This window comes from Pongo pygmaeus, chromosome 14 (assembly GCF_028885625.2).
Source record: "Pongo pygmaeus isolate AG05252 chromosome 14, NHGRI_mPonPyg2-v2.0_pri, whole genome shotgun sequence".
Lineage (NCBI taxonomy): Eukaryota > Metazoa > Chordata > Mammalia > Primates > Hominidae > Pongo > Pongo pygmaeus.
In genome coordinates, this window is record NC_072387.2 from 111,102,200 (window position 1) to 111,114,353 (window position 12,154).

Sequence of the window (12,154 nt, forward strand, 5' to 3'; positions counted from 1 at the left end):
GATTACATTTATTGATTTGTGTATATTGAACCAGCCTTGCATCCCAGGGATGAAGCCCACTTGATCATGGTGGATAAGCTTTTTGATGTGCTGCTGGATTTGGTTTGCCAGTATTTTATTGAGGATTTTTGCATCAATGTTCATCAAGGATATTAGTCTAAAATTCTCTTTTTTGGTTGTGTCTCTGCCCGGCTTTGGTATCAGGATGATGCTGGCCTCATAAAATGAGTTAGGGAGGATTCCCTCTTTTTCTATTGATTGGAACAGTTTCAGAAGGAATGGTACCAGTTCCTCCCTGTACCTCTGGTAGAATTCGGCTATGAATCCATCTGGTCCTGGAGTCTTTTTGGTTGGTAAGCTATTGATTATTGCCACAATTTCAGATCCTGTTATTGGTCTATTTAGAGATTCAACTTCTTCCTGGTTTAGTCTTGGGAGGGTATATGTGTCGAGGAATTTATCCATTTCTTCTAGATTTTCTAGTTTATTTGCATAGGGGTGTTTGTAGTATTCTCTGATGGTAGTTTGTATTTCTGTCCTCACAACAAATCTTAACACAACTATAAGAGAGCCTTTTTGTAATTCAACAACTGTCAGGTGCCGCATACAACTGAAAACTAATTGTCATGCTTTTCTCTTAGAACCATTGCAATCTAGTTTCCCACTGCCTGTGACAGGATCTGAAAGAAAAAGTGCTGCAAGTTTGCTCTTCCTTATCATCCTTGCTGTTTTCAATGGTACAGTGCAGTAAGCTCATGCTTCTTAACAGTTTTGTTCTCTTGATTAAAGGAAACAAAATAAAATAGCATCCTTATAGTTAAGCAGTGGGCAGTGTTTACTTGGAGTTGAAGTGTGAGCTTCTCTCCAGTTTGGGCACATTTTCCCTCCAAATCCCACTATATTTTATTTTATTTATTTTTTTGAGATGGAGTTTCACTCTTGTTGAGATGGAGATTCGCAGGCGCGATCTCAGCTCACTGCAACCTCTGCCTCCTGGGTTCAAGTGATTCTCCTGTCTCAGTCTCCCAAGTAGCTAGGACTACAGGCACCCGCCACTACACCCGGCTAATTTTTTGTATTGTTAGTAGAGATAGCGTTTCACCATGTTGGCCAGGCTAGTCTCAAACTGTTGACCACAGGTGATCCACCTGCCTCGGCCTCCCAAAGTGCTGGGATTACAGGTGTGAGTCACCATGCCTGGCATATATATATATATATATATATATAAATTGAAGGGTTACCTTGCAGAGTGCTGTGGAAACTGGAATGAAAATAATTCTGAATTAGCACAATTAAAGAATGATACAACCGACCCACCACTGTAGACTCGAGTGGACAATCTTAGGTGTGTAGTTTCATGTTTGTTTCATGGTAAGAGAGATCTTGCTAACAAAACAGTCCCAAGTACCCGTGGATGAGGCAAAGAAAAGGTCTCTAAAACAATGTCCTTCTTGTTTGGGTTAATCATACATGACATGAAATTTTGGAAGGGCTTACAGAAACCTTTCCTCTAAGCAAGTCTCAAGTCTATAAAATTTTACTGTGATGGGGTTTGATTCCTATAATCAAAGAAAGGCAGAAGAAAATAACTCCCACTGCCGAGAAAGCTGCTCCAGGGTGGTGCGGGCTGGCGTAGGATTCCAAGGGCACGTCCATTGTTCCCTGCTGCCCCACGCTCTCAGCCAGGCTACTTGCCAGCTTTAGAAGGGATCGTTTCTTCGAGTCCAGAGAACAAGGCTCTGGAGGTGTGTTAGTTGTCTAGGGCCGCTGCCACAAAGTTCCAAAAAACTGGGTGGCTGAAAACAGAAACGTATTGTCTCATATTTCTGGGGGCTGGAAGTCTGAGATCAAGATGTCAGCAAGGCAAGCTCCTTCTGGAGGTTCTGAGGGGGGGTCTACTCCACGGGACTTTTCCAGCTGCTGGTGATGTCAGCAATCCTGGGTGTTCCTTGTGGACCACATCACTCCAGTCTGTGGCTCCATCATCACACAGTGCTCGCTCTGTGTGCCTGTGTCTGTGTCTCTTCTCTTTTTATGAGGACACCAGTCATATTGGACTAGGGTCCACCCTAATGACCTCATCTTAACTTGATTGCATCTACAAAGACCCTATTTCCAATTAAGTTACATTCACAGGGACTGAGGGGTAGGGCTTCCATGTACCTATTTGAGGGACATAATTCCAGTCATATCAGGAGGACATCAATTCTAACAGGTACTTCTGTTCTGAACTGACTTTCTGAATCTCCCACCTATACTTATTTGACTGTAAAAATCCAGTTGACTGATTCTATCTTTATCTTTTTTGGGGGGTTGGGGAGACAGGGTCTTTCTCTGTTGCCCAGGCTGGAATGCAGTGGCACAATCACAGCTCACTGCAGGCTTGACCTCCCAGGCTCAAGTGATTCTCCCACCTCAGCCTCACAAGCAGCTGGGACCACAGGCATGGACCACCACACTGTGATAATTTTTATTTTATTTTTCGTAGAGATGGGGATCTCACTATATTGCCCAGGTTGGTCTCCAACTTCTGGGCTCAAGTGATCCTCCCACCTTGGCCTCCCATATTTCTACTTTTTGATTGACTTCTAGATTCCTAGGCTGTTGTTTTTATGCTGATAATTGATATTCCCAAATTCTGAGCCTCTGTTGTATCTTCTTGGCTTAAACGTTGACCTAAACTGTTCTCAGTCTTAGCCATTTCATTTCTTCAAACCAATTTTATTGCTGTTCACATCTTAGTGTGACAGAGAATTTATTATAAAAAGTCTAACATTTATTATAAAAGTAAGAATTTATTATAAAAGTAAGTAGCTATTTCAGAAATAGCAGATCAAATGCTCTATAAGCTGATCTTTTGAGATTTACATCATGGAAAGTTATGGGCATAATAAACTGATCTCAAAAGAATCATCTCTGACCAAAAGATTGAAAGAATGGCTTCAAGTGGAGTTAGGTAGCATCAACAGGTTTGAGTGAAATGCAGAGTTTTTCAACTCTCAACCACTAATGATTTATAGGTTCTTCAGGGTATGGTCCTCTTGCTCCTGGGCAGCTGTTCCCTGGAGCATCAGGAATCCTTGATATCTGATACTCCCAGCTGCTTGTGCTTCCTACCTATTGACTTCAGCGTGTTGTACAAATATCATTCTCTATGCATACCACAATGACAAAAGGTTGGGTAGCACTGTAGCAAATGGCGTTAACATATCTAACAAAATTAAGAATCAGCCAGCAACCAGGTGGTCTATCTGGAAACAGAGTATGAGGAGTTTGAGGAAAAGGTTGGTGATCCACCTTCACTTCCTTACCTGTCATTGATTCCCTATCCTCTGCAACCCAGCTCTGTATCATCAAAGGCTCTGAGCTTGCTCTTATTGCCATCACTAACCACCTCCTTATTGTTAATATGATCAGTTTTAAATAAAAGAAATTAATTGTGGTAAAAAGCATATAACATAAATTTTGCCATCTTGATCATTTTTGTTGTTGTTGTTATTTGAGACAGGATCTCACTCTGTTGCCCAGGCTTAAATGTAATGGCATGATCACAGCTCACTGAAGCCTTGATCTCTTGGGCTCAAGCAATCCTTTCACCTTGGCCACCTACGTAGCTGTGACTACAGGCATGCGCCGCCATGTCCGGCTAGGCTAATTTTTTGTATTTTTAGTAGAGACAGGGTGTTGCCACGTTGTGCAGGCTGATCTCAAACTCCTGGGCTCAAGCAATGTGCTTACCTCGGCCTCCTAAAGTTTTGGGATTACAGGCGTGAGCCACCACGACTAGCCCCATCTTAACCATTTTAAGTATACAGTTCAGTAGTGTTAAACATAGTCACATTGTTGTACAACAGATCTCCAGAACTTTTTCATCTTTCAAAGTGGAAACTCTGTACCCATTGAACAACAATGGGTTTACTCCTCTCCCCAGCCCCTGGCAACTATCATTCTGTCTTCTGTTTCTCTGAATTTGACTACTTTAGATAAACTCACATAAGAGAAACCACACAGAATGTCTTTTTGTGACTGGCTTATTTCACTTAGCATGATGTCCTCAAGGTTCATTCATGTGTAGCATGTGTCAGAGTTTTATTCATTTTTAAGGCTGAATGATATTTCATTGAGTGTAGATACCACATTTTGTTTATCTATTCATCCACTGGTGGACACTAGGGTTGCTTCCACCTTCTGTTATTGTGAAAAATACTGCAATGAACATGCGTGTGCAAATATCTCTTTGAGATTCTATTTTCATTTCTTTTGGATATACACACCCAGAAGTATATTATATCATATGATCATGTTATGTTTAATTTTTTGAGGAACTGCCATACTGTTTTCTGCAGCAGCAGCACCATTTTGTATTCTCATCAACAAAGTACAAATGTTGCAATTTTTTCACATTCTTGCCAAACTGTTTTTTTTGATAGTGGCCATTCTAATAGGTATAAAGTGGTATTTCATTGTGGTTTCTATTTGCATTTCTCTAATGATTAGTGATGTTGAACGTCTTTTCATCTACTTGGCCATTTGTGTATCTTCTTTTGATAAATGTCAGTTTAAGTACTTTGCCTATTTTTAAAACAGATTATTTGTATTTTTCTTGTTGACTATAGGAGCTCTTTCATATTCTCAATATTAACTCCTTATCAGACATATGATTTGCAGATATTTTCTACAATCCCATAGGTTGGCTTTTCACTCTATTGATTGTTTCCTTTGATGTGCAAGTGTTTTTAAGTTTAATGCAGTCTCCATTTTTGCTTTTGTTGTCTGTGCCATATCCAATAAATCATTGACAATTCCAATATCATGAAGCTTTCGCCTTGCTTTCTTCTAGGAGCTTTACAGTTTTAGGTCTTCTGTTAAGGTCCTTAATCCATTTTAAGTTAAGTTTTATATATGATAAAAGGTAAGGGCCAAACTTCATTCTTTTGTGAGTGGCTATCCAATTTTTCAACACCATTTGTTGAAGAGACTGTCCTTTCCCCATAGTGTGGTCTTAACACCACTGTTGAAGATAACTTGACTATATATGTGAGGGTTTATTTGTGGCCTCTCTATTCTGTTCCACTGGTCTATATGTGTGTCTTTATGCCACTATCACACTGTTTGATTACTGTATCTTTGTAATATGTTTTGAAATCAGGAAGTATGACATCTTCAAGTTTGTTCTTTTTCAGAATTGTTTTGGCTATTTGGTATCCCTTGAGGTTTCATATGAATTTTAAGATTTCTTTTCTATATCTGCAAAAAATGCCATTGGAATTTTGCAAAAGATTGCATTGAATCTGTAGATTGCTTTGGGTGGTATGAACATTTTAACAATATTAAGCCTTCCAGTTCTTCAACACAGAATGTCTTTTCACTTGCAGATGTTCCTCAACTTACAATAGGGTTTATAAACTCATTATAAGTTGAAAATACTGTAAAAGTGCATTTTTTTAACTTAGGATATTTTCAACTTTTTTTTTTTTTTGAGACAGAGTCTCACTTTGTCACCCAGGCTGGAGTGCAGTGGCGTGATCTCGGCTCACTGCAAGCTCCGCCTCCCAAGCTCAAGTGATTCTCCTGCCTCAGCCTCCCAAGTAGCTGGGATTACAGGCATGCACCACCACGCCTGGCTAATTTGGTATTTTTTTTTATTAGAGACAGGGTTTCTCCATGTTGGCCTGGCTGGTCTTGAACTCCTGACCTCATGATCCACCCGCCTCGGCCTCCCAAAGTGCTAGGATTACAGGCGTGAGCCACCGCGCCTGGCAATATTTTCAACTTACTATGAGTGTTTCTGGATGTAATTCCATCATAAGTTGAAGAGCATACTGAGCGTGTATCTGTTTTGCATCATCATAAAATCAGAAAATTGTAAGTTGCCGGGTCAGGTGGTTCACGCCTATAATCCCAGCACTTTGGGAGGCTGAGGCAGGTGAGTCACTTGAGGTCAGGAGTTCAGACCAGCCTGGCCAACATGGTGAAACCCTGTCTCTAATGAAAATACAAAAATTGGTTGGATTTGGTGGTGCATGCCTGTAATCCCAGCTACTTGGGAGACTGAGGCAGGAGAATCACCTGAACCTGGGAGGCAGAGGTTGCAGTGAGCCAAAGATCATGCTACTGCACTCCAGCCTAAGGAAAAGGTTGAGACTCTGTCAAAAAAAAAAAAAAATCGTTAAGTCGAATCATTGTAAGTCAGAATTCATCTTTATTTGTGGCTTAAGTTCTTTCCTCAGTATTTTATAGTTTTCAGGGTATGTGTCTTTTGCCTCCTTGGTTAAGTTTATTCCAAGTATTTTATTCTTTTTGGTGCTACTGTAAATGGGATTGCTTTCCATGGTGACTACTTTTCTGACCTCTCTGAAGTCTTTGAGATTGTTGAACAAGCCTCTCTCTTGAAACTCACCTTTTGATTTTGATGACAAACACATTCTAGGCTTTCCTCTTACCTCTAGTGCTGTGACTTCTCATACACATTTTGGCTCCTCCTCACTGGTTCATACCATTTATTTATTACCCCTTAGGGAACCATCCTTCCCTTGGTAAGTTCCTGCTCTCTAAAGGCTTAAATTACCATCTGCATGTTGATTTTGTTCTTTTTCAGTATCTATTTCAGCCTAGATGTTCCACCTAAGCTTTAAATTTTATCTCTCTCCATAGACATTGTATCATAGATATTTCCCAGGCATCTCAGGGAAAATATGACCAACCTTCTTCCCCTGAAAAAAAACCCAAATAAACAAAACTCTCATTTCTTCTTTCTCTTGTATTTCTTCTGCATCAGTGCACTCAAAGAAATCTAGAAATCTGGGTGACATCCCTGTGTCCTGGTTTTTCTCACTTCCTACATCCAATTTGTTACTAAATCCTCTTCTCTGTACTCTACTGCTTTTGATATTCTCTCATTCCTATTTCCTTTTGTTCAGGCTGCCATCACCACTTGCCTCAAGAACAGATTCTTCCATCTCCAGTTTAGGTGCCCTCCAGTGCATTTCACACTGACACCAAAATGTAGGTATGATTATGACACCCTGTGGCATAAATGCCATCAGAATAATATCAAAATGCTTAGTGCTGCTCAAGCATTTCCTGTGCTGGTCTCTCCTTATTTTTCCAGTTCACAATTTTCTCTCTTGCTCTACACATTAGCCACAGCAAACTCTTAGTGTCCACAAAGCCACTCTGTTTTTTCCCACCTAAAAAAGAGTCTGCAGTTCCCTTGGTCTTCAGTAACCTTCTTCATACCATCTTCCTCCAACCCTCTTCACCTGGATTAGCACTACTCAAACTCCAGATTTCAGTCTGCACCTGCTTGTGAGAAAATGTCCCTGATTTCACAGTCTGCTTTAGATGTTTTCTGTGTGCTTCCAAAACATTATCCTTATAATGATCACCACTGAACCCAAACTGCCTGTCTACTGTCACTTTCTCCCACTGGCTCAGGAGTTATTTTTGAGGGTAGAAACAGTGTCCTGACCATCACATGTCCCCGGCCCCGACACAATATCTATAGCACAGTAGATGAGTGTCCAGACCTCAGTTTCACAGAATGAGTAGATTTAGTTTCTGGGTCACTAATACCTCAACTGTAAAAGAGATATCTCAGATGATCTCAGCCTATCTTAGCCCAGGCCATTATGTATTTTTAAAAATATTTTATTTTTAGATTTCACTTTAAATACTGGGACACATGTGCAGAATGTGCAGGTTTGTTACATAGGCTTACATGTGCCATGGTGGTTTGCTGCACCTATCAAACTGTCATCTATGTATTTGAATCACACAACCTTTCTCGCCTCCCTCTCCATCCTGATTCCTGGCTCACTAAGCTATAGACTGATTATAATTTGGCTTCTTCTTTGAATACCCACAGGGAGAAAATATGCTGATCTAAAAAATGGATAAGCATCTCATCCAATCCACACCTAGGTATGCTTTTCATTATAAATGAAGGAGCTGGTTCTCCGCAGGCAGCGTGGCCTCTTTCAGCAAGGGCATTGGTTTAGTGTCAGACAGCCTTTGTGGCCCTGACCCAGGCACATATGAATTGTGTGGACTTGGGTGAGAAATTCACTCCCCTGAATGTTAGTTGCCACATCTTTAATATTTAGGATTAAATGTGATAATTTAATATAAAGTAGCCTACACAAGGTAGTTCTCAATAGATAGCATTTGCTCCTGCAGCAGTTATATCAGTCTTTTAAAATTACATTAGTTTGAGTTCATTCATGAGAGACTGACAAAATGCTGAGAAGATTGAAGATTCAACTAACATCAGGAGATGCAACCAGTGCTCAGATGAATGGCATCTTCCAGCAGCATCCCTGCCACCTTGCTACCGCCCTCAATCTGGAATGAACTCAATATAGGCGACAAAATGCAGATGCAAATGAGAGCTTCAGGGTGTGTTAGGCAAGATTCTCCAGAGAAACAGGACCAATAAAATATACATCAGTATTTATTTTAAGGTATTGGCTCATGTAATTATCGAGGCTGATAAGTCCCACTATCTGCTATCTTCAAGCTGGAAACCTTTGGAAGCCAGGGCAACATTTTGAAGGCCTAAGAACCAGGATTCCTCAGGGCAGGAGAAGGTTGTTTACATGGTGCAGGCAATGAGACAGACCGCAAATTCAGTCTTCCTCCACCTTTTTGTTCTATCTGGGACCTCAAAGCTTTGAAGTGGCTCAATGACATTGGGGAAGGGGGTCTGCTTTACTCAGTCTACCAATTCAAATGCAAATCTTTCCAGAGCCACCCGCCAGATGCACCCAGAAATAATGTTTTACCAGCTATCTGGGCATCCCTTAGCCCAGTCAAGTTGACACATAAAATCAACTACCATGCAGTTTAAGGCTAAAGAAAAACCTTCACCTGGAGCTCATACTTTAACAAAAGAGAATATAAGATATTTATGGTTTTTGTTAAAAAAAAGTCACAGTCAATAAGAGATGAAAGCTTCTTAATATATAATATCTATCCACCACTATGCAGTAGACTCTAGCAAAGACCAAACATCATTAAATTGGAACCAGGATTCAAATGAGACTGGATACAGAGCTGGGTAAACAGTTTTCAATTTCACAGCTCTGAATTTAATCTAAACAGACTATCTATACTTCCCTTTTCAATGATTCCTCCCCTCAGCCTTTTCCGTGGGTTTTTTCTTCCCTCAAAGCTTAATGAATTTTATACTGCTTATATACTATATAGCCAGGATGGTCTCGATCTCCTGACCTCGTGATCCGCCCACCTCAGCCTCCCCAAGTGCTGGGATTACAGGCGTGAGCCACCGCGCCTAGCCAACACCCCCATTTTAGAGGTAACTGGCACTGGTTTTTATTACTCTTGAAAAAAATCTATGAACCAACTTTTATATATTAACACAGTTAAGAACATATCGATAATAAAAGACATTAAAGTCACTAAAATGTTGCTATGCTGCAAGCCTGTTATGTAGGCGTCTGAGGAGGATCATCGCTCCAAGAAGATCATTGCAAAGTGGCACCTTGAGTGGCGTTTGCCATAGCGTGGCAAGACTGTAACTCCAGTGGCTCTGATTAGATCCTCTGAGTTTTGAGAGGAAACAAAGAACTAATCTGGATAGTTTTAATGATTGGGTTGCTGCATTCACCGCTATTCTCAGAAACTGTCCTTCATTCTAACAGTTACTTGAATATGAGGATGCCTTTGTAATCTACAACATCATTATTTATAAACAAATAATTCATAGTCCTATGAGTGGCCTCCACAGTATGCATGACTCATGTTTGGCCTTTATATAGCTTTAGTTCGAATCAATACAGTTTAGAGGTTAAGAGTGTGGGCTTTTGGTCCAAATTGCCTACGTTCACATTCTAGCTCTGACATTTGTTGGCTGTGTAACCTTGAGCAAGTTACTTAACCTCTCTGTGTCTTAGTTTCCTCATCTGTAAGATGGACATAATAATAATACCTGCATTGAATGGGTTGTTTTGAAAAATAAGTGGAAACATAAAACATTTGATACTGAGCAAAAATTCAACCAATGTCACCATAGCTATGAGAATCTACAGACCGGCAGACGTGGTAAAAGAAGCAAAAAGTTTAAAGGGAGCAAAGATGGAATTTGGAATGCATAGCGCTTTCTGAAACTTGAAATATTAAGAAAATCAAATACTTTTTTTGAACATTTCCTCCACTCTATCTAGGAATAGTAAAAATAGAGTATATAAGTTTAAATCTGAAGGACTGGATTTGTACATGGAAAACTGAAACAAATATTTAGGGTAACAATTTTATTGTTTTTTAAAAGAATCTGTAAAAGACAGTCTAAAGTTTCAGGTATCCACATTACCACGTGTGTATATGAAAGTGAATGCAAGCGAATGTGTGTGTTCCTAAAAATATGCAAATGAGCCCTACCTTAAAAGCCAAGATCACTGAAAATAAGAAAAATCAGGGGCATAAAAAATGACACAGTTGTTAAAAACTAGTGAAAACAAAACATAATCATACAAAAATGAGAGAAAGTTAACCAGGAACACTTTAACTTAGTTTAATAATATTTGCTCTAATGAATTTCAGATTCAACGAGTTTCAAGTACGAAATTAATAGAATAGATACGTAGTTTCAGTCCAACCATGAATAAAGAACAGTGTAAAAAGTACTAAGAAAAATGGAATTGCTGCGTTATGATTGGAGTTTTCAATGTCCAAATACCCAGAGTATATGGTCCAAATTGTAGGCTAGTGCAATTGGATAACCAGTTCTGATATACAGAATTTCCAGAAACACAAAGCTTCACTAATATCTAGCAAGTGATTAAAAGCTATTTTATAAATAATGACATTTACCCAAAGCGAAGAGCCATATAGTTTATTAAAATTTTATAGTCCAGGAAGAATGTCAATGCCAATTAAAGTCCTGACTTTTTATTGTTGCTTCTTCACTTTGGGTCAGATATGAAATGCCTATTGTGACCATTAGATACAAAGATGACAAAAAATTTAAGTAGGCTATGCATATACATGTATATATAAATAAGTTAAAATGTTGAAAAAAATGAACACTGCAAAGTATCCTTAGGTTTGAATTCACAATCCTGAAAAAATTGCTACATACAAGTTTATTTTGTTGCTTCCCAGCAGAAAAATTATTTTACAAATGAGGGCTGGAATTATATGGTTATTTAAAAGCATATGGAACCTGGCGGTAGCACTAGCTAAAAAAAATTGGATATTTTAAATTTTATCTATAGAATACACATTGTAACGTACCCTCTCAGAGGATAGTACATATCTCTGCATAATAACCATGGCATGAAGGAAAAGCGACAGCTCAATACCAGATTTGTAAAGCATGGGCTAAAGTGGTTCTACAGCAGCAGATTTTTATTGGTCACATCTAATTATATGGCTGGTCACTTTCAATCTTGAATTCACCTATTAGATATTTTTTCTGCAACTAGAAGCCACACAAAGTATTTTCATTGATGGCATAAAGGAATGTCCCAACTCTCATTTGAAGAACCTATCACGGCTGCCACAGAGTGAAAAGACGTGGAAGAAATCATCTCTAGCAGAGCCGGGAAGATGCCCATTTGCCTGGGTAGCTGTAGGATGGTAAAGAACTCAAAACCTTTCTTGGTATGCTCCGAGTAGGAGTCTTCATAACAATTTTTTTTGTTTGTTCTGGTTTTTTTTCCTTATTGATACCCTCTGTTAAAAGCATAGGCTTTAAGGTAAGAGTAATAAAATGAAATGCCTAACCTGATCATGAGATAGATTAAAAAATTAAAAATTTAAATAGGTTATACTTTTTGCTTTGTTAAAAATAGAGAGCTCTGGGAAATTCTGAGGATGGAGGGCCTGCTTATAATGCCAAATAGAAAGTTTGAGAGCCATGGTTCTGTTAACATTATAACAGGTGTGGTTCTGTCAACATTATAACATTCTAACAGTTGGGTAGAGTTTGGTAGTTAACATCTCAACTATTCTCTCAGTGTTGGGGAGGGTGATACAAGAACGTTCCACCCATTGTCCCATTCTCTTGCTAGCCCTTCTTCTCAAAGGGTCTATACTCTTTGATAGAGCCAAATATTCAAGCCAAATATCCTCCATGCAACAGAAGCTATGGGAATGATTGATTATAGCTGTAATACTCCTGCCATTAAGAACA

The 12,154-nt window shown here is 39.2% G+C and overlaps 1 protein-coding gene across 1 annotated transcript in view; it reads right to left on the minus strand.

Moving 5' to 3' along the window:
• Positions 1-12,154, minus strand: part of NALCN (sodium leak channel, non-selective) — a 364,348-nt gene that overhangs the window by 115,231 nt on the left and 236,963 nt on the right. The gene's annotated exons all lie outside the window — the stretch shown is intronic.